The sequence below is a fragment of the Scyliorhinus torazame genome, chromosome 15, assembly GCF_047496885.1.
Source record: "Scyliorhinus torazame isolate Kashiwa2021f chromosome 15, sScyTor2.1, whole genome shotgun sequence".
Taxonomy (NCBI): domain Eukaryota; kingdom Metazoa; phylum Chordata; class Chondrichthyes; order Carcharhiniformes; family Scyliorhinidae; genus Scyliorhinus; species Scyliorhinus torazame.
This window is the reverse complement of record NC_092721.1, coordinates 4,493,857-4,515,939: the sequence shown is the minus strand read 5'-3', so window position 1 is coordinate 4,515,939 and position 22,083 is coordinate 4,493,857. Positions and strand designations below refer to the sequence as shown.

The following is a 22,083-nucleotide window of genomic DNA, read 5'->3' as shown; positions in this document are numbered from 1 at the left end:
CTGGTACACTTGGTGTTTGGAACCTGGTACACTTGATATTTGCGACCTGGTATACTTTGTGTGAGGGATCTCGTATATTTAACGCTGCATCCAGGTACACTTGGTGTTTGGGACCTGGTACATCTGGTGTTCGGGACCTGGTACACTTGGTGTTTGGAACCTGGTACACTTGGTGTTTGGGACTTGGTACACTTGGTTTTTGAAACCTGGTACACTTGGTGTTTGGGATCTCGTATATTTGACGCTGCATCCTGGTACACTTGGTGTTTGGGACCTGGTACATCTGGTGTTCGGGGCCTGATACACTAAGTGTTTGGAACATGGTGCACTTATTATTTGGGACCTGTTTCACTTGGTGTTTGGGGCCTGGTAGACTTTGTGTTTGGGTCCCGGTACATGTGGTGTTTGGGACCTGGTACACTTGGTGTCTGGGACCTGGTACACTTGGTGTTTGGGACGTGGTACACTTGTTGTTTGGGATCTGGTACACTTGGTTTCTGGGACCTGGTACACTTGGTGTTTGGGACGTGGTACACTTGTTGTTTGGGATCTGGTACACTTGGTGTTTGGGCCCTGGTACACTTGGTGTTCGGGACCTGGGACACTGGGTGTTTGGGACCTGGTATATTTGACGTTTGCATGCTGGTCCACTTGGTGTTTGGGACCTGGTACACTTGGCGTTTCGACTTGGTACAGTTGGCGTTTGGGATCTGGTACACTTGGTGTTTGGGACGTGGTACACTTGGTGTTTGGGACCTGGTACACTTGGTGTTTGGCGCCTGGTACACTTGGTGTTTGGGACCTGGTACACTTGGTGTTTGGGACCTGGTACACTTGGTGTTTGGGATCAGGTACACTTGGTGTTTGGGATCTGGTACACTTGGTGTTTCGAACCTGGTACAGTTGGTGTTTGGGATCTGGTACATTTGGTGTTTGGAACCTGGTACACTTGGTGTTTGGGACCTGGTACATTTGGTGTTTCGAACCTGGTACACTTGGTGTTTGGGACCTGGTACACTTGGTGTTTGGGACATGGTACATTGGTGTTTGGGTCCTGGTACATTTGGTGTTTGGGACATGGTACACTTGGTGTTTGGGTCCTGGTACACTTGGTGTTTGGGATCTGGTACACTTGGTGTCTGGGCCCTCGTATATTTGACGTTTGTACATTGGTACACTTGGTGTTAGGGACCTGGTACACTTGGTGTTTCGCACCTGGTACACTTGGTGTTTCGCACCTGGTACGCTTGGTGTTTGGGACCTTGGAAACTTGTTGTTTCGGAGCTGGTACACCGGGTGTTAGGGATCTGGTACACTTGGTGTTTGGGACCTGGTAGACGTTGTGTTTGAGTCCCGGTACATGTGGTGTTTGGGACGTGGTACACTTGGTGTTCGGGACCTGGTACACTTGGTGTTTGGAACCTGGTACACTTGATATTTGCGACCTGGTATACTTTGTGTGAGGGACATGGTGCACTTCGTGTTTGGGTCCTGGTACACTTTGTGTTCGGGGCCTGGTATACGTGGTAGTCGGGACCTGGTACACTTGGTGTTTGGAACCTGGTACACTTGGTGTTTGGGACTTGGTACACTTGGTGTTTGAAACCTGGTACACTTGGTGTTTGGGATCTCGTATATTTGACGCTGCATCCTGGTACACTTGGTGTTTGGGACCTGGTACATCTGGTGTTCGGGACCTGGTACACTTGGTGTTTGGAACCTGGTACACTTGGTGTTTGGGACTTGGTACACTTGGTTTTTGAAACCTGGTACACTTGGTGTTTGGGATCTCGTATATTTGACGCTGCATCCTGGTACACTTGGTGTTTGGGACCTGGTACATCTGGTGTTCGGGGCCTGATACACTAAGTGTTTGGAACATGGTGCACTTATTATTTGGGACCTGTTTCACTTGGTGTTTGGGGCCTGGTAGACTTTGTGTTTGGGTCCCGGTACATGTGGTGTTTGGGACCTGGTACACTTGGTGTCTGGGACCTGGTACACTTGGTGTTTGGGACGTGGTACACTTGTTGTTTGGGATCTGGTACACTTGGTTTCTGGGACCTGGTACACTTGGTGTTTGGGACGTGGTACACTTGTTGTTTGGGATCTGGTACACTTGGTGTTTGGGCCCTGGTACACTTGGTGTTCGGGACCTGGGACACTGGGTGTTTGGGACCTGGTATATTTGACGTTTGCATGCTGGTCCACTTGGTGTTTGGGACCTGGTACACTTGGCGTTTCGACTTGGTACAGTTGGCGTTTGGGATCTGGTACACTTGGTGTTTGGGACGTGGTACACTTGGTGTTTGGGACCTGGTACACTTGGTGTTTGGCGCCTGGTACACTTGGTGTTTGGGACCTGGTACACTTGGTGTTTGGGACCTGGTACACTTGGTGTTTGGGACCAGGTACACTTGGTGTTTGGGATCTGGTACACTTGGTGTTTCGAACCTGGTACAGTTGGTGTTTGGGATCTGGTACATTTGGTGTTTGGAACCTGGTACAGTTGGTGTTCCGACCCTAATACACTAGGTGTATGGGACCTGGTACCCTTGGTTTTTGTAACCTGGTACTGTTGGTGTTTGGGACCTGTTACACTTGATGTTTGGGACCTCGTATATTTGACATTTGCACCCTGGTACACCTGGTGTTTGGGACCTGGTACACTTGGTGTTTCGACCTGGTACAGTTGGTGATTGCGACCTGAGACACTTGGTGTTTTGGACCAGGTACGCTTGGCGTTTGGGGCCTTGCACGCTTGATGTTTGGGACCTGGGAAACCTGGTGTTTGGGATCTGGTACACTTGGTGTTTGGGACCTGGTAGACGTCGTGTTTGAGTCCCGGTACATGTGGTGTTCGGGACCTGGTACACTTGGTGTTTGGATCCTGGAACAGTTGATATTTGGGACCTGGTATTCTTGGTGTGTGGGACCTGGTGCAATTCGTGTTTGGGACCTGGTACACTTGGTGTTCGGGACCTGGTACACTTGGTCGTCGGGACCTGGTACACTTGGTGTTTGGAACCTGGCACACTTGGTGTTTGGGACCTGGTACACTATGTGTTTGGGACCTGGTACACTTGGTGTTTGGGACCTGGTACATTGTTGTTTGGGACCTGGTATACTTGGTGTTTCGGACCTGGTACACTTGGTGTTTGGGATCTCGTATATTTGACGCTGCATCCTGGTACACTTGGTGTTTGGGACCTGGTACACCTGGTGTTCGGGGCCTGATACAGTAGGTGTTTGGAACCTGATACACTGGGTACACTTATTATTTGGGACCCGGTTCACTTGGTGTTTGGGGCCTGGTAGGCTTCGTGTTTGGGTTCCGGTACATGTTGTGTTTGGGACGTGGTACACTTGGTGTTTGGTACGTGGTACACTTGTTGTTTGGGATCTGGTACACTTGGTGTTTGGGCCCTGGTACACTTGGTGTTTGGAACCTGGTACACTTGGCGTTTGGGATGTACGCTTGGTGTTTGGTACCTGGTACGCTTGGTGTTTGGGACTTGGTACACTTGGCGTTTGGGACCTGGTACACTTGGTGTTTGCGACCTGGTACACTTGGTGTTTGGGGCCTGGTACACTTGGTGTTTGCGACCTGGTACACTTGGTGTTTCGGATCAGGTACACTTGGTGTTTGGGACCTGGTACACTTGGTGTTTGGGACCAGGTACACTTGGTGTTTGGCATCTGGTACATTTGGTGTTTGGAACCTGGTACAATTGGTGTTTGGGACCCGGTTCACTTGGTGTTTGGGGCCTGGTACACTTGGTGTTTGGGATCTCGTATATTTGACGCTGCATCCTGGTACACTTGGTGTTTGGGACCTAGTACACCTGGTGTTCGGGGCTTGATACACTAGGTGTTTGGAACCTGGTACACTTATTATTTGGGACCCGGTTCACTTGGTGTTTGGGGCCTGGTAGACGTCGTGTTTGGGTCCCGGTACATGTGGTGTTTGGGACGTGGTACACTTGGTGTTTGGGACCTGGTAGACTTCGTGTTTGGGTCCCGGTACATGTGGTGTTTGGGACGTGGTACACTTGGTGTTTGGGACCTGGTAGACGTCGTGTTTGGGTCCCGGTACATGTGGTGTTTGGGACGTGGTACACTTGGTGTTTGGGACCTGGTACACTTGGTGTTCGGGACCTTGTACACTTGGTGTTTGGTATGTGGTACACTTGCTGTTTGGGATCTGGTACACTTGGTGTTTGGGCCCTGGTACACTTGGTGTTTGGAACCTGGTACACTTGGCGTTTGGGATGTACGCTGGGTGTTTGGGACCTGGTACACTTGGTGTTCGGGACCTGGGACACTGGGTGTTTGGGACCTGGTATCTTTGACTTTTGCACGCTGGTACACTTGGTGTTTGGGACGTGGTACACTTGGCGTTTGGGACCTGGTACACTTGGTGTTTGGGACCTGGTACACTTGGTGTTTGGGGCCTGGTACACTTGGTGTTTGGGCCCTGGTACACTTGGTGTTTCGAACCTGGTACAGTTGGTGTTTGGGACCTGGTACACTTGGTTTTTGGAACCTGGTACACTGGGTGTTTGGGACCTGGTACACTCGGTGTTTGGAACCTGATACCCTGGGTTTTGGGGACCTGGAACACTGGGTTTTGGGTCCTGGTACACTTGGTGTTTGGGGCCTCTCCGTTGTGTATTCTTTCTGCCTCTGTGTCATATGTTTCCTGTCCTTTCCTCTTTCTCTGTGGGGCTGTGGTCACAGTGAGATTGAGAAATATCGCAGCGGGCATGAGGCTTTCTGAGGACTCACCTGGTCCCTGGGGCTCAGCCAGCAGCCGAAGCTGAGAGACGCAGATACCTTTCAAATAGATTTTATTCCCATCTCCAGGTAGCGAGCAGACTCTATTGGCCAGGAGGCGATTTTCTTTCAATGAGAGTCAGTGAGATTTCTGAAAGATAGCTCAGAGTTTGATGTGGCTTCTGAAAGTCACTGTATCGCCTTGCATGGGTTTCATTAATAAGACGGTTGTGGGTAATGGAAGCTGGCACCTTCTATCCGTCCTCGAATCAAACACTCACTTCCACAAAAGTGAACTCCTCGCTCACTGTTCCTGGCGCAAGCTCCTTCCTTTGCTCTTTCCAATTGTTTTGAAGGGCCAAGAGAGATGTCCCTTCACTGGAGATTCAGGGGCACTTACTGCATCCGCCAGAGAGACGATTCACCAAATGCGCTGTCCTGCTAACTCTGCCAAAAATAACTGGTCAAAGAGAGAGAGGCGAGAGAGACCCAGTGAGCAGCTCCCATCTCACCCCAAAGACACCTGAACGCGACTTTAAACTATTTAAAACGAACAGAGACGATGTAGCGTCCAGTTTGCAAAAACAGACCCTGTGACCCTAAAGCTGACAAATAATTTAGCCATTTGTTTTCTGTGAATCGGACAGATATATAATTCTGAACAAGTGTACCTAAATCTGAACGATCCACATTAACATCCTGCACCAGAATCTTTTCCAAAGGCAATCATTAACTGAAATGCAGTTTCTCAGAATTTTACCAAATATTAATATAATTCTGTTGTTATTAATATTACCCGCGGGGTCTCTGATTGGATCCAACATAAAGTGAAAGACTGGCATCGGCGATGTTTGAGGGAAAATGTTTTCCAGTTTCAATCACATCAACACATTTTTAAAAATCAGTCTCCTTGGGTTAAATAAACGGGAGAGGAATGAGGGAGAGAAGGTGGGCAGGGGAGGAGAGAGGGGCGATAACGGAGGGAAGGAGAGGGGGAAATGAGTGGAAGAGGGGAGAGGAGGAAGGAGAGAGGGAGGAGAGAGAGAGGGCCGAGGCGCACTGAGCACTGCTGCTCCGCTGTTGGACTGTCGGAGGCTGCTGTAGTCACCACCTCCCCCTGCCGCTTTAAGAATTGCAGCTGCCGGGGGCAGACTTGTTCGCCTCATTCAGCGTCGAGTGGGAACAAAAATGGCCATTTATTAGAATACTTGTTTTGCTGTATTGTTCTGTGTCACACAAAAGGCTTTTGAATATGTAAGAAGGGTCCCTTTGCAAAGAGAAACAATAACGGCAAATTGTCTTTTAAAATCTTTCTATCAATAATAAATTGAATTTGATTTTTTCCCATTCAGTGTGCATTGAGGAAGTGTTGCTGGATGTGTCTCTGCGCCGTTTCTACATACATTTGCACCTTGTGCTTTTTACAAGCTCTCATAACTTCGTAAACACCAAATGCTCCTAATGTGGCACCGAAGCCCATTTCGGTTTTAAACCATATTCTCGAAGCATGCTCGGGGACAGGGCCGGACTGTGCGGTGCCGCTAAACAGAACAGCGAGCTGGTCCTCAATGTAAGTCCAACTTCATTCTGGTGGAGCCCGCCTGTAATTCTTTCTAAAATATTGATGATGAATGTAAGGCTTGTGAGCCGCTTCATTCAGCCGCTGACACCAGTTTAATTCCAAGTCCAGGACTCCAGTTCTATTGAAAAATAAGACTGGGATCAATGGAATTGCGGCTGAGACGGAATTAACTGTAACAAATATTCTTTCATTGAAGGGCGGTTAATGAATTATTGTCCAGTTATTGATTGAAATTCGCGATTATATCGCCACGGTCATTAAAACGTGTTTTGCAACTAAACTTCATCCTATCAAAGGACAGTCGATATAGTTCAGCGGTTTTATCGATGTGTCTGTGAGTGGGGTGATGTGGAATGGGTGGAACGGACACAGACCCTCCTTATTACACAATATTTATTTTATTCAATGTAAGTTCCTGCCTGGGGCACATTTTAAATCTAAATTTAAAATGTTTTTGTTTGGAAACCCGAGACCTGATATTAACTGTGTTAAAGGCGATGAAATGATTTGAATGTTTTATTTTTTTTAACTCGCATTTGTACCGGACGGAGCGGCGGAATCTATCATCCGGCCCAAACTCTCCCAGGGAATGAATCCTGGACAACAGCAAAGTTATTTGGAGTTGGACCGAGTGTTTAAACTCACCTTTCGGCGGTTTGGGTTCCTGTCAGCGGGATTATCGGACCCGCTACTGTAGATTTTTTAATAGTCACTTATTAATTTGAGAAAAATGTTGACACTTTTCTATAAATCAGTTATCACCAAAACAATAAAACAAAATGAATAGGGCGAGAGGGACAGGAATAGGAAACATATTCTCCATCATTCCTGGGATTTAACCGGCCCAATCCCAATTCTACACAAACTGCTACTGGAATGAGCTCCCGGTTGATAGTGAGGAGTGAGGGAGGGGGATAGTGAGGAGGGGGATAGCGAGGAGGGGATAGTGAAGAGGGGATTGGTGAGGAGGGGGTAGTGAGTAGGGAGATAGTGAGGAGGAGGGAGGATAGTGAGGAGGGGATAGTTAGGAGGAGGGGGGATAGTGAGGAGGGGGATAGTTAGGAGGGGGTAGTGAGGACGGGGGAGTGAGGAAGGGGGATAGTGAGGAGGGGGTAGTGAGGAAGGGGATAGTGAGGAGGGGGTAGTGAGGAGAGGATAGTGAGGAGGGGGTAGGGAGGAGGGGGGTAGTGAGGACGGATAGTGAGGAAAGGGTAGGGAGGAGAGGGTAGGGAGGAGGGGGAGAGTGAGGAGCGGTAGTAAGGAGGGGATAGTGAGAAGGAGTAGAGAGCAGAGGGATAGTGAGGTAAGGGGTAGGGAGGAGGGGATAATGAGGAGGGGATAATGAGGAGGGGGTAAGGAGGAGGGGGATAGTGAGGAGGGGATAGTGAGGGAGGAGGTTAGTGAGGAGGGGATAGTGAGGAGGAGGATAATGAGGAGGGGGATAGTGAAGGAGGAGGATAGTGAGGAGGGGGTAGGGAGGAGGGGATAGTGAGGAGGGGATAGTGAGGAGGGGGTAGGGAGGAGGGGATAGTGAGGAGGGGATAGTGAGGAGAAGGATAATGAGGAGGGGGATAGTGAAGGAGGAGGATAGTGAGGGTGGGATAGTGAGGCGGAGGTAGGGAGGAGGGGGCGGGAGGAGGGGGATAGTGAGGAGGGGGATAGGGAGGGAGGAGGATAGTGAGGGAGGAGGATAGTGAGGAGGGGATAGTGAGGAGGAGGTAGGGAGGAGGGGGCGGGTGGAGGGGGATAGTGAGGAGAGGGAGGGAGGAGGGGGTAGGGAGGAGGGGGAGTGGGAGGGAGGAGGGGGTAGTGTGGAGGGGGATAGTGATGGAGGTGGATAGTGAGGAGGGGTTAGGGAGGAGGGGGAGGGAGGAGGCTGATTGTGAGGAACAGGTGTATTAACACGATGGAAGCTTCCAGTCAATTAACCGATTTATTGTATCGATACCTTTCTGGGTTACATTTTGCACAGTGACGGGAACTCGCTGATGAGGATTTGGGCAGTTTGTGTCAATGAAGATGCCTCGGGGACAGCGAGACTCCCGCGAAACAGTGGCGAGAGGCCCGGGCAGAATTAGTTCACAAAGCAGGGAGAGTGAATCCGCCTCGGCTGGCAACCTGTCCATCATTCCAGCTCGGAGTGACTGAGACACATTGACCAAAACCTGATCACTTTGTTACAAATAATCATGTTCAAAGGTGGCTTCACTGAAAGTCCCATCTATTTAATTCAATGCTGAGCAAGTTTAAACAAAGCGACAGGGGAGTGATTTTATTAACACGAGGCCCGTCCACATTGCTGAGTAAACAGACAGTGTCCCCAAACACCCCCACCGGCCCAGCCCACTGCTTTTTCAACAAATAGTTCACTTAATTTCCCTGCTGAGAGAATATTTTTTCAGCCCGATTTCCTTGCACGCGAACAATAATTTACTGAGACTGATTTTTATTATTTTAATGCCCCAAATGCGCTCTATTTGTAAATCGGCTCGTTCTGTGAACTGGCCGGCGGGATGTGTTTAACAGGAGGACGCGGCACTGGTCCGAGCAGCGGCCGGGAACCGACCCAGAGATCAGTCCATCCAATCCGAGCGCAAATTTGTCCACAACGCCTTGTTGGTGGGGACATTGAGTCGTCGATATTTATTCTTCAACAGGAGATGGATTCGACACTGTTATCAGATTTTGGCAAAGGAGAGTAACACAGGCCCACATACAGAGTAACACAGGCCCACACACACAGAGTAACACAGGCCCACATACAGAGTAACACAGGCCCACACACACAGAGTAACACAGACACACACACACAGAGTAACACAGACCCACACACACAGAGTAACAGAGGCACACACACACAGAGTAACACATGCTCACGCACACAAACAGAGTAACACAGGCCCACACACACAGAGTAACACAGACACACACACACAGAGTAACACAGACACACACACAGAGTAACACAGGCTCACACACACACAGAGTAACACATGCTCACGCACACAAACAGAGTAACACAGGCCCACACACACAGAGTAACACAGACACACACACACAGAGTAACACAGACACACACACAGAGTAACACAGGCCCACAGACACACAGAGTAACACAGACACACACACACAGAGTAACACATGCTCGCACACACAAACAGAGTAACACAGACACACACACACAGAGTAACACAGACACAGACACACAGAGTAACACAGACACACACACAGAGTAACACAGACACACACACACAGAGTAACACAGGCCCACACGCACAGAGAGTAACACAGGCCCACACACACAGAGAGTAACACAGGCCCACACACACAGAGTAACACAGGCCCACACGCACACAGAGTAACACAGGCCCACACACACAGAGTAACACAGATCCCCACACACACAGAGTAACACAGGCCCACACACACAGAGTAACACAGGCCCACACACACAGAGAGTAATGCAGGCCCACACACACACACACACACACAGAGTAACACAGACCCACACACACACAGAGTAACAGAGGCCCCCACACACACAGAGTAACACAGGCCCACACACACACAGAGTAACACAGGCTCACACACACAGAGTAACACAGACACACACACGCACAGAGTAACACAGACACACACACACAAAGTAACACAGGCCCACACACAGAGTAACACAGGCCCACACACACAGAGTAACACAGACCCACACACACACACACAGAGTAACACAGACCCACACATACACAGAGTAACACAGGCCCACACACACAGAGTAACACAGACACACACACACAGAGTAACATAGGCCCACACACACAGAGTAACACAGACACACACACACAGAGTAACACAGGCCCACACACACACAGAGTAACACAGGCCCACACACACACATAGAGTTACACAGGCCCACACGCACAGAGTAACACAGGCACACACACACACAAAGTAACACAGTCCCACACACACAGAGTAACACAGTCCCACACACACAGAGTAACACAGTCCCACACACACAGAGTAACACAGACCCACGAACACACAGAGTAACACAGACCCCCCCCCACACACAGAGTAACACAGGCCCACACACACAGAGTAACAAAGACACACACATACACAGAGTTGCACAGGCCCACACACACAGAGTTACACAGACACACACACGCAGAGTAACACAGGCACACACATACAGAGTAACACAGACACACACACTCAGTAACACAGGCCCATACACACAGAGTAACACAGTCCCATACACACAAAGTAATACAGGCGCACACACACACAGAGTAACACAGACACACACAGAGTAACACAGGCCCACACACACACAGAGTAACACAGACACACACACAGATAGAGTAATACAGGCCCACACACACACAGAGTAACACAGGCCCACACACACAGAGTAACACAGGTCCACACACACAGAGTAACACAGACACACACACACACAGAGTAACCCAGGCCCACACACACAGAGAAACACAGGCCCACACACACAGAGTAACACAGGCCCACACACACACAGAGTAACACAAGCCCCCACACACACACACAGAGTAACACAGGCCCACACACAGAGAGAGTAGCACAGGCCCACACACACAGAGAGTAACTCAGGTCCATTCACACAGAGTAACACAGGCCCACACACACAGAGTAACACAGGCCCACACACACACACAGAGTAACACAGGCCCACACACACACATAGAGTTACACAGGCCCACACACACAGAGTAACACAGGCACACACACACACAAAGTAACACAGTCCCACACACACAGCGTAACACAGTCCCACACACACAGAGTAACACAGACCCACGAACACACAGAGTAACACAGACCCCCCCACACACAGAGTAACACAGGCCCACACACACAGAGTAACAAAGACACACACATACACAGAGTTGCACAGGCCCACACACACAGAGTTACACAGACACACACACGCAGAGTAACACAGGCACACACATACAGAGTAACACAGACACACACACACAGTAACACAGGCCCATACACACAGAGTAACACAGTCCCATACACACAGAGTAATACAGGCGCACACACACACAGAGTAACACAGACACACACAGAGTAACACAGGCCCACACACACACAGAGTAACACAGACACACACACAGATAGAGTAATACAGGCCCACACACACAGAGTAACACAGGCCCACACACACAGAGTAACACAGGTCCACACACACAGAGTAACACAGACACACACACACACAGAGTAACCCAGGCCCACACACACAGAGAAAGACAGGCCCACACACACAGAGTAATACAGGCCCACACACACACAGAGTAACACAGGCCCACACACACACACACAGAGTAACACAGGCACACACACAGAGAGAGTAGCACAGGCCCACACACACAGAGAGTAACTCAGGCCCATACACACAGAGTAACACAGGCCCACACACACAGAGTAACACAGGTCCACACACACAGACACAGAGTAACACAGGCCCACACACACACACACAGTAACACAGGCCCACACACACAGAGTAACACAGGCCCACACACACAGAGTAACACAGGCCCACACACACAGAGTAATGCAGGCCCACACACCACACACACAGAGTAACACAGACACACACACAGAGTAACACAGGCCCACACACACAGAGTAACACAGGCCCACACACACACAGAGTAACACAGGCCCACACACACACAGAGTAACACAGGCCCACACACGCAGAGTAACACAGGCCCACACACACAGAGTAATGCAGGCCCACACACACACAGAGTAACACAGACACACACACAGAGTAACACAGGCCCACACACACAGAGTAACACAGACACACACACAGAGTAACACAGGCACACACACACAGAGTAACACAGGCCCTCACACACAGAGTAACACAGTCCCACACACACAAAGTAACACAGGCCCACACACATCACACACAGAGTAACACAGACACACACACAGAGTAACACAGGCCCACACACACAGAGTAACACAGGCCCACACACACACACACACACAGAGTAACACAGGCCCACACACCCACACACAGTAACACAGGCCCACACACACACAGAGTAACACAGGCCCACACACACAGAGTTACGCAGGCCCACACACACACAGAGTAACACATGCCCACACACACAGAGTAACACAGGCCCAGACACACACACAGAGTAACACAAGCTCATACACATAGAGTAACACAAGCACACACACACATAGTAATACAGGCCCACACACACAGAGTAACACTGACCCACACACACACAGAGTAACACAGGCCCACACACACCCAGAGTAACACAGGCCCACACACACGGAGTGACACAGGCCCCCACACACAGAGTAACACAGGCCCCCACACACAGAGTAACACTGACACACACACACACAAAGTAACACAGGTCCACACACAGAGTAACACAGGTCCACACACACAGAGTAACACAGACCCACACACACACAGAGTAACACAGGCCCACGCACACAGAGTAACACAGGCCCACACACACAGAGTAACACAGACCCACACACACACAGAGTAACACAGACCCACACACACAGAGTAACACAGACACACACACAGAGTAACACAGACACACACAGAGTAACACAGGCCCCTACACATAGAGTAACACAGGCCCACACACACAGAGTAACGCAGGCCCACACACACACAGAGTAATGCAGGCCCACAGACAGAGAGTAACACAGGCCCACATACAGAGTAACACAGGCCCACACACAGAGAGTAACACAGGCCCACACACAGAGAGTGGCATATACACAGTAAGTCATCTATCTATACAAACCCACACATTTCACAATTTGGGGCAGCACGGTAGCACAGTGGTTAGCACAATTGCTTCACAGCTCCAGGGTCCCAGGTTCGATTCCGGCTTGGGTCACTGTCTGTGCGGAGTCTGCACGTTCTCCCCGTGTCTGCGTGGGTTTCCTCCGGGTGCTTCGGTTTCCTCCCACAGTCCAAAGATGTGCAGGTTAGGTGGATTGGCCATGCTAAATTGCCCTTCGTGTCCAAAATTGCCCTTAGTGTTGGGTGGGTTACTGGGTTATGGGGATGGGGTGGAGATGTTGACCTTGGGTAAGGTGCGCTTTCCAAGAGCCGGTGCAGACTCGATGGGCCGAATGGCCTCCTTCTGCACTGTAAAATCTATGATAATCTATGATATCAACAAAGACACACACACCTACACCCTCCAAACCACACAACCACCTACACACACACATTACACGCACACCGACACAAACGGGCACCACCACACACACACACCCACACAGACCTACAAATGTAGACATTTCTACATCACACGCGCGCTCACATACAGCCACACACACTCCTGTCTACAACACAAATCTCACATTCACTCACACTCTCACACTCACAGCTACACCAGTCCGCAACAGACACGTTCAACACACACTCACACAGAACCCACATATTCACAAGCGTGTTGTGTGTATTCACATACCCACGCCGGAATTATGTATATCACTACACACAGAGGTGGGCATGTTGTAAGTTTTAATTAACACTCGAGATTTAATTCTATTTTGAATGATTGAAGGTATCTCCTCTCCCGATGTTTACTGCCGGGTGTTTGAATATTTGACTCTGACGGCCTCACGGAGCCGAGAAAGAACCACACTTGAAAAATGTTGCATTTTTTTTTTGCAATGTTTCATTTAATGCATCCACTGAGCATTTGCATACCTACTTGGAAAAGTGTTGTGAATAAATACTTCCTATTCCTTAGGAACAAATCAGACTCTCTCCTAAACCAAGGATACTGATAACCGACTCGCTCCGACACTTCACAAGCTGCTTGCGCAGATTTTAACCATCATTGTTTTTAATGGAATTAGGGATACAAGGGACAGTATTCAGTCCAAACTGCATCCAGGGAGGTTGGGGAAAGCACGGCATTGGGGGGGGGGGGGGAGGGGGGGGGGGGAATTCACCACACAGGAATTCGAATTTCGGGCAGGTGAATAGCTGTATGTGTAATGTGGTGCCTTGTGTGATAGATTTAGGGAGCTTGCTAATTGCAACCCTGTGGGCAATAATATAATAATCTTTATTATTGTCAAAAGTCGGTTTACATTAACACTGCAGTGAAGTTACTGTAAAAATCCCCTAGACGCCACATTCCAACGCCTGTTCGGGTATACGGAGGGAGAATTCAGAATGTTCAATTGATCTCGTTGGGATACTATTCGGTTTTGCCTTGGACCGAATTTTCTCTGTACCTTGCTGTCTCTATCCGGGCTGAGTTTTGGAGATGTGAGTTCCGTGTTGCCCGTTACAATCGCTGTCACCGTGTCCAACAATTCGGTCCAGCTGCAACTTGTGCACAACCTCAGAGTGCGCGCAGGTTCTCAGCAATAGAACCAAGAGCCGCAATCGAGTTTCCCGCAGATGGGAGGAAGCGGAGAGCAGATGAAACGCTTCACTTTCCATTCAGCATCCGGCTTTTCGGTTTCAAAGAGACTGGAATTGAGAAGCAGGTCAGGCCACCTGAGCCGCCTCGATGAGACACAGTTAAACCCGCACAAATTCCAAGTTCACTCCACAGACGCTTCGCTGGGTATTTCCAACATTTCCACTTTCATTTCCCATTTGCAGTCGCTGCGTGATTTCAATTAGGTTTTAGTTTAATTTGTTGGACCCGGTTAATAATGTTCACCGAAATCCCGCCCGGCTGCAGACACCCAGTGTCACACCCAGTGTCACTGCCAGTGTCACTCCCACTGTCACACCCAGTGTCACACCCAATCTCACTGCCAGTGTCACACCCAGTGTCACATCCAGTGTCACTGCCAATGTCACTCCCACTGTCACACCCAGTGTCACACCCAATCTCACTGCCAGTGTTACACCCAGTGTCATATCCAGTTTCACTCCCAGTATCACTCCATGTCACTGCCAGTGTCACGCCCAGTCTCACTCCCAGTGTCACACACAGTGTCACTCCCACATTCACACCTAGTGTCACACCCAGTGTCACATCCAGTGTCACGCCCAGTGTCACTCCCAGTGTCACATCCAGTTTCACTCCCAGTGTCACATCCAGTGTCACTCCCAGTGTCACCTCCAGTCTCACTCCCAGTGTCACTCCCAGTGTCACTCCCAGTGTCACTCACAGTCTCACTCCCAGTGTCACTCACAGTGTCACTCCCAGTGTCACTCCCAGTGTCACATCCAGTTTCACTCCCAGTGTCACTCCCAGTCTCACTCCCAGTGTCACCTCCAGTCTCACTCCCAGTGTCACACCCAGTGTCACTCCCAGTGTCACATCCAGTCTCACACCCAGTGTCACTCCCAGTGTCATATCCAGTGTCACTCGCAGTGTCACATCCAGTGTCACTCCCAGCGTCACTTCCAGTGTCACTCTCGGTGTCACTCCCAGTGTCACATCCAGTGTCACTCCCAGTGTCAGTCCCAATGTCACTCCCAGCGTCACACCCGGTGTCACTCCCAGTGTCACCTCCAGTCTCACTCCCAGTGTCACTCCCAGTGTCACTCCCAGTGTCACCTCCAGTCTCACTCCCAGTGTCGCTCCCAGTGTCACTCCCAGTGTCACATCCAGTTTCACTCCCAGTGCCACTTCCAGTGTCACTCCCAGTGTCACCTCCAGTCTCACTCCCAGTGTCGCACCCTGTGTCACTCCTAGTGTCACTCCCAGTGTCACACCCAGTGTCACATTCAGTGTCACTCCCAGTGTCACATCCAGTGTCACTCCCAGTGTCACTCCCAGTGTCACACCAAGTGTCACTCCCAGTGTCAAACCCAGTGTCACTCGCAGTGTCACATCCAGTGTCACTCCCAGTGTCAGTCCCAGCGTCACACCCGGTGTCACTCCCAGTTTCACACCCATTGTCACTGCCATTGTCACTCCCAGTGTCACATCCAGTGTCACATCCAGTGTCACTCCCAGTGTCACTCCCTGTGTCACTCCCAGTGTCACTCCCAGTCTCACTCCCAGTGCCACTCCCAGTCTCACTCCCAGTGTCACATCCAGTGTCACTCCCAGTGTCACTCCCAGTCTCACTCCCAGTCTCACTCCCAGTGTCACTCCCAGTCTCACTCCCAGTCTCACTACCAGTCTCACTCCCAGTGTCACTCCCAGTGTCACCCCCAGTCTCACTCCAAGTCTCACTCCCAGTGTCACTCCCAATCTCACTCCCAGTCTCACTCCCAGCCTCACTCCCAGTGTCACTCCCTGTCTCACTCCCAGTGACACATCCAGTGTCACATCCAGTGTCACTCCCAGTCTCACTCCCAATGTCACTCCCAGTGTCACTCCCAGTGTCACTCCCAGTCTCGCTCCCAGTCTCGCTCCCAGTGTCACTCCCAGTGTCACTCCCAGTCTCACTCCCAGTGACACTCCCAGTGTCACATCCAGTCTCACTCCCAGTGTCGCTGTCAGACCCTCTCTCTGTCTATTTCACACTGTTACACTGATTGTTCTTTACAAAATAACAGTTTACATCGAGAAAAATTAGGATTCGTTAACCTGGGTTGTTTTCAACAAGTTTTTTTACGAAAGAAAATCTACCCGCGCCCAAGAACAGAGCGACCAGCGGACACCACAGAGACCCCAGTCAGAGGAGGAATCCTTCCAAACTCCCCCCGTTATTACCACCCAGCGGCTGTGCCGCCCGAACCTCTAAATTGGTGATATCACCTGGATAACAGCTCTTCGCTCGGCCACGGACACAGGCCCTGACACTATCACTGGAATAGTAACTCGCTCTGGACTAGCACTGGAATAACTGGCCCTGGCATACTATCTGGCATGAGCGTTTGGACAAACATTGACCCTGACACTGGCACTGGGATAGACACTGGTCCTGACACTAGCACTGGGACAGACACTGGTCCTGACACTAGCACTGGGACAGACACTGGTCCTGACACTAGCACTGGGAAAGACACTGGCTCTGGCGTTAGTGCTGGCCATGGCACTGACCCTGGCAGTAGCTCTGGGATAGGCACTGGCTCTGGTACTAGCACTGGCCTGGGCACTGGCATAGTGATATGGTGACGTCTCAGCCTCGCGGCGACATTCTCGTTGCCATACTTTCAAAGTTTGAAGTTTAATAAGCAGATAGGTTTGATGTCCAATGTGGTCGCTTTCTCCATTATTGACATTGCCTGACATCAGCAAGAGTGAATCGCACTGACCATGTCTAACAGACACCTGATCCCAAACGAAGGAGAAGTTTGATCCCAGTTCAGATCAATTTCAACAATGTCAGGAATCAGGCAAAACCCCTGGTTTGTTCGCATCTTACAATCATCTAAATTTCACAGATGTAAGGCTGGCACTGGGATAGACACTGGCCCTTGCACAAGCACAGAGAATGACACTGACACAGAGGATAACCGATTCACCAATCGCTCCATTAATTTATTTGCTGATTATTTCTAAGGCCGCGTCCTTGTGTAATGTAAAAAAAAACACAGTTCCGACCAACAATTGCTGAAGTTTGAATGTGATTTCACGGTTTACGCGCTAACATGTCTGCTTTATTGCTGCCCAAATGTTCAGTGTGTAACCATGCCGGCCGCATCATGACGATCGTTTTATTTCAGGAATCTCGGTTTAACTGTTGACTCCCTTTTACACTGTTGCGAATTATTAAAACCGACATTAAATCAACCCAAAATTATCATTCACGGTCCTTCATAATACTTTAATTCGTTCATTATAAAATCGAGAGTTGTGGAATTTGAAGCTGTTTAAAAAGCTGCTCGACATTATTTTCAAACATCCGGAATCAGGAACACGAGGTGTATCCAGTAAATTAGGATTTATCCGCCGTCCCGATAAACCAGGGGCGGCTGTTCCAGTAAATTAGGATTTATCCGCCGTCCCGATAAACCAGGGGCGGCTGTTTGACCGGAGAATTGAGAATAATTACAATCTCTTTATTAAAATGCCTCATGTATCCCCGCACTGATAAAAAATACATTCTTATTCAGTCAGATTCAGGCAATATTTTAAATAAATTGCGTTGCTGGACTCAGATTCCTGACGCAATGATTTTCCATTTCGCGCTAACCAATTAGTCGGTTTGCTCCACCAGGCTCTCGGTAATTGTCAGTTTTAACACTTTGCTGTAAATGTTGCTGTGCTTTGTTTAATGAAACAAATAGATGAAACTTGTAAAACTAGAGTTGTGCGGTGCCGATTCCGGAGACTGGATTGGGAAGCCCGATTTCAGTTGACATATTCATGGCAGTTTTGACATCAAATTGCTTTTTATCACTGTAAATCCCCAAGTGCTGTTATCTAAAAGTTGTGTTTTATCTCAGTCACTGTGATCCCGTAAAGGGAACTGTCACTTCCCACGCACCTGGGTCTGAATGATGTCTTTGTGCCTTTTACCCACATCAGCCTCGCTCATTATGCTGTGGCGTTCTTTAATCTTACAAAACCATTCACATTTTCATCTGCATTTTAAATTAATTAAGCAGAAGTATTGTTCGGAACTCAGGGCTGAATTCCAGTGTATTCTTTTAAATGATTGTTGATCGATTGAGAGACACTGAGATATAATTCCACTGTGGAATCATTGAAAACGTAAAGAGTCGGTTGGAGGCTGGCACATCGCCGGCTCTAATATCTCCCCGACAGCCAGCAATATTTAAGAGTGTGCATTAAAGACGGCACCAACATTGCATTGGCCATTTTATTAGTTATTTCTTTTGCCTTTAATTAGGAGACGGGATCGACTCCAGTGGCTGGTCTGTGTTGCCTTATGTGTGTTAAGTGACACAGGGTCTAAAAGGGGGTTAAGTGACTCGGTTTCTGCATCTGTGTTGCCAAATCAAACTCGGTACAGGTTGAAACTCGGCTGTATTAACCACATATTGATTTTTTTTTTAATACTGGCGCCTGGGCCGAATGTGAGGCCAGAATGATTCGGCGAGCTGTGTATATTACTGCACAACCCGTGTACAGCTTGTGGGCGCAGTTCCCCTGCTCCTTTTGTGTTCTGTTACTAACCTTTTCCTTTTAGTAAAGCTCGTGGTGACGCAGCTTGAATATTGACGTGTTCCCACTGTTCGCTGGTTAACCCAATTATATAATTCATCAAGAACTGTATTGAATTATCTTTTCCCATACAGTATCAGCATTACCCTAATTAAAAGCTATAATGTATCATATAATGATTAAATCGTTAGTCCTAGTGTAGGAAGCAATATTTTGTTTCCCCTCAATTAGAAGCTGATTGAGGTTTTCAGGGTAGGTCATCTGTGAAATTTGAATGATATGCGTGAGTATTGCTTACGGCGCCATGTCTCTGGGAAACTGCCTTTGACGAGGAATCCGAATTCATTGATGTGGTCTTCAGAATACCTCCATTTCCGATTAGCAGAGCGATTTAAATGTGTGTAACCTTTATTTAAAAGCAAGCAAAAGTTGTCGATGTTTCATAGGCTATTGTTGCACCTTTGAAGAAACAATTATTTGAACAATTTAAAATTGTTTGTTACCCTTAGGGGAAGCCTATGTTCAAAATAAATGGCTTCAATTTTCTGAAGTATCTTTTACAGACCAGCCCTGGCCATTGTAGTTTGTGTTTCTGATGTCATTTCTAAGTGTTCAGGAGAATATTGTGTTGAACGAATTGATTTGTGTTAAAACGTTTGGACTGACCCTTGCCGGCATTGGCAATAAGCTATAGAGAGAATGATGGTGCGTTCCGGGGTTAAACTGAGCAAAATAGAAAGGGAGCTCAATGGAACCCGTCTGCGTTTATTCGAGCATTTCCTCAGCGAACTCCGCCCGGTGTCTGCTCTTCAATGCACAATGTCACAAAGACACTTCCATTTGAATCCTCCTTATCGAATTATTTATCTTCACTTTAATAATCAGCCTCTTGGTGTAGAGAACTGCTAACGCCTAGATATGGTGCTGCTGACTAATTGGATTTTGAGTAAGTACAGTCAGTTAATTCTGAACATTTTCGGTGGGGCGGGTGAGCTGTGCAGTAAACAAATGAATATCCTCTCAATGCTGCCCCTTCGCGCACACTCAGAGTTGAAAAACTTCTGCAAACGTCTTAATTTGTTTAAAGACCATTACTGGACTCCTAAAGAACCCAATTACCGACACAACACCACACTGCAGGGGGTCCTGTGCCCACCATTACTCTCCACCACCCACACTATCTCCCATGGAAACTGTCAACCAGGGGCATGGGGAAAATATTTCCCATTTCTTACCCCGTTCGAACTTTACCTTGATTTGTTCAGCTTTCTGTGTTATCTGCGTATCCCGGGATTGTGTGTGAACTGTGAGGCTGCGGAAGTTCCCAGGTATCCCACACACCTGTACGAGCCCTGGCTCCAGGGTGGCGGCACCTCCTGACCCCCGACACAAGCTGCACAAGAAGCCTCTGCTCTGTTGGGACATAATCGATCTCCGGGAGCCAGAATTTGCCGTGAACAAACCACTTTTACCAATTTGTCTTTTTCTTCATTCCAAAGTAGCCCATGACAGAGCCAGGATAATATCAGGGCAATTTTAGCGGGAAATCTGTGTGATTTTCAGTTAGAATTTCCACCCCGCAAAGGTCCAATTGTGGCGGAGGAATTACTACCGACCCGAGAGATGGAGTTGATTTGACGAATGTAGAATCAGAAACGCGCGGGAGCGATTCCAGGAATTAGTTATTGCTTCATCAATATCATTCACTTTGTATTTTTGAGATTCACACCTTAGACAAACAATTGCTGTTCGCGGTGATAAATAACGGTGTCTAATCGTTTCTAATTCGTTGCATTTATAAATTGGGGTCTTTGAAAGGAGGAGACGGGTTTGAATTTCAATTCTGTGTTTCCGAATCAGTTATTTGTTGTGGATTGTTTCCGCTCGGCTCTCCGGGGCTGCTCTGGATGTCTAGCAGGAGGTAGACGGGTGAATGGCCACGCAGCCTCCCGGTGTTTGAGCGGCAGCTCCCCGGAGCCTCCTGTTGAAGGGAGGGGATGGAGATAAGGAGGGGGGGGGGGGGGGGGATTCTGAGTGCCTGGGGCCCGGCGCTGACTTCAGCACAGATTTAATCCTGGTCCCGCTCAGAAAGAGGAGGCAATGAATAGAGAGGCCGTTAACTAGCAAAACACTGTCCAAGTTCTGAAAGAGAGAATTGTTACTCCTTTCACCCTGAGCTTGGCTTGACTCTGAAATTCAACATTATTATTAACCAAATCCCATTACAAAGCGCGGCTCGGGCTTTGGGAGGGGAGATGCGCAGATCATGCGGAGATCCTGAGGCCAACTGCACCCAGGGTCTGTCCAGGTGAGCGGCCCGACCTGGGGTCCCTCCAAATGTCACCCTGGAAGATTGTCAGACCTGGGGAGAGGAGCCAGCCCTCAGTACGCCACCCCCTCCCCTCCGCATCACCCTCCCACTCCCCTCCCATCACACTCCCATCCCCCTCCCCTCCCATCACCCTCCCCTCCCCTCACATCACCCTCCCCTCCCATCACCCTCCCCTCCCCTCCCACTCCCCTCCCATCACACTCCCATCCCCCTCCCCTCCCATCACCCTCCCCTCCCCCTCACATCACCCTCCCCTCCCATCACCCTCCCCTCCCCTCCCATCACCCACCCACTCCCCTCCCATCACACTCCCATCCCCCTCCCCTCCCATCACCCTC

At 49.3% G+C, this 22,083-nt stretch overlaps 1 protein-coding gene across 2 annotated transcripts in view; it reads left to right on the top strand.

Annotated features, from left to right (window-relative positions):
• Positions 1-6,141: 6,141 nt before the first annotated feature.
• Positions 6,142-22,083, top strand: part of LOC140391480 (uncharacterized) — a 291,717-nt gene continuing 275,775 nt past the window's right edge. For both annotated transcript variants that reach the window (XM_072475986.1, XM_072475985.1), the window contains exon 1: positions 6,142-6,346. The gene's annotated coding sequence lies outside the window, so the exon portion shown is untranslated. The remainder of the gene's footprint in view (positions 6,347-22,083) is intronic.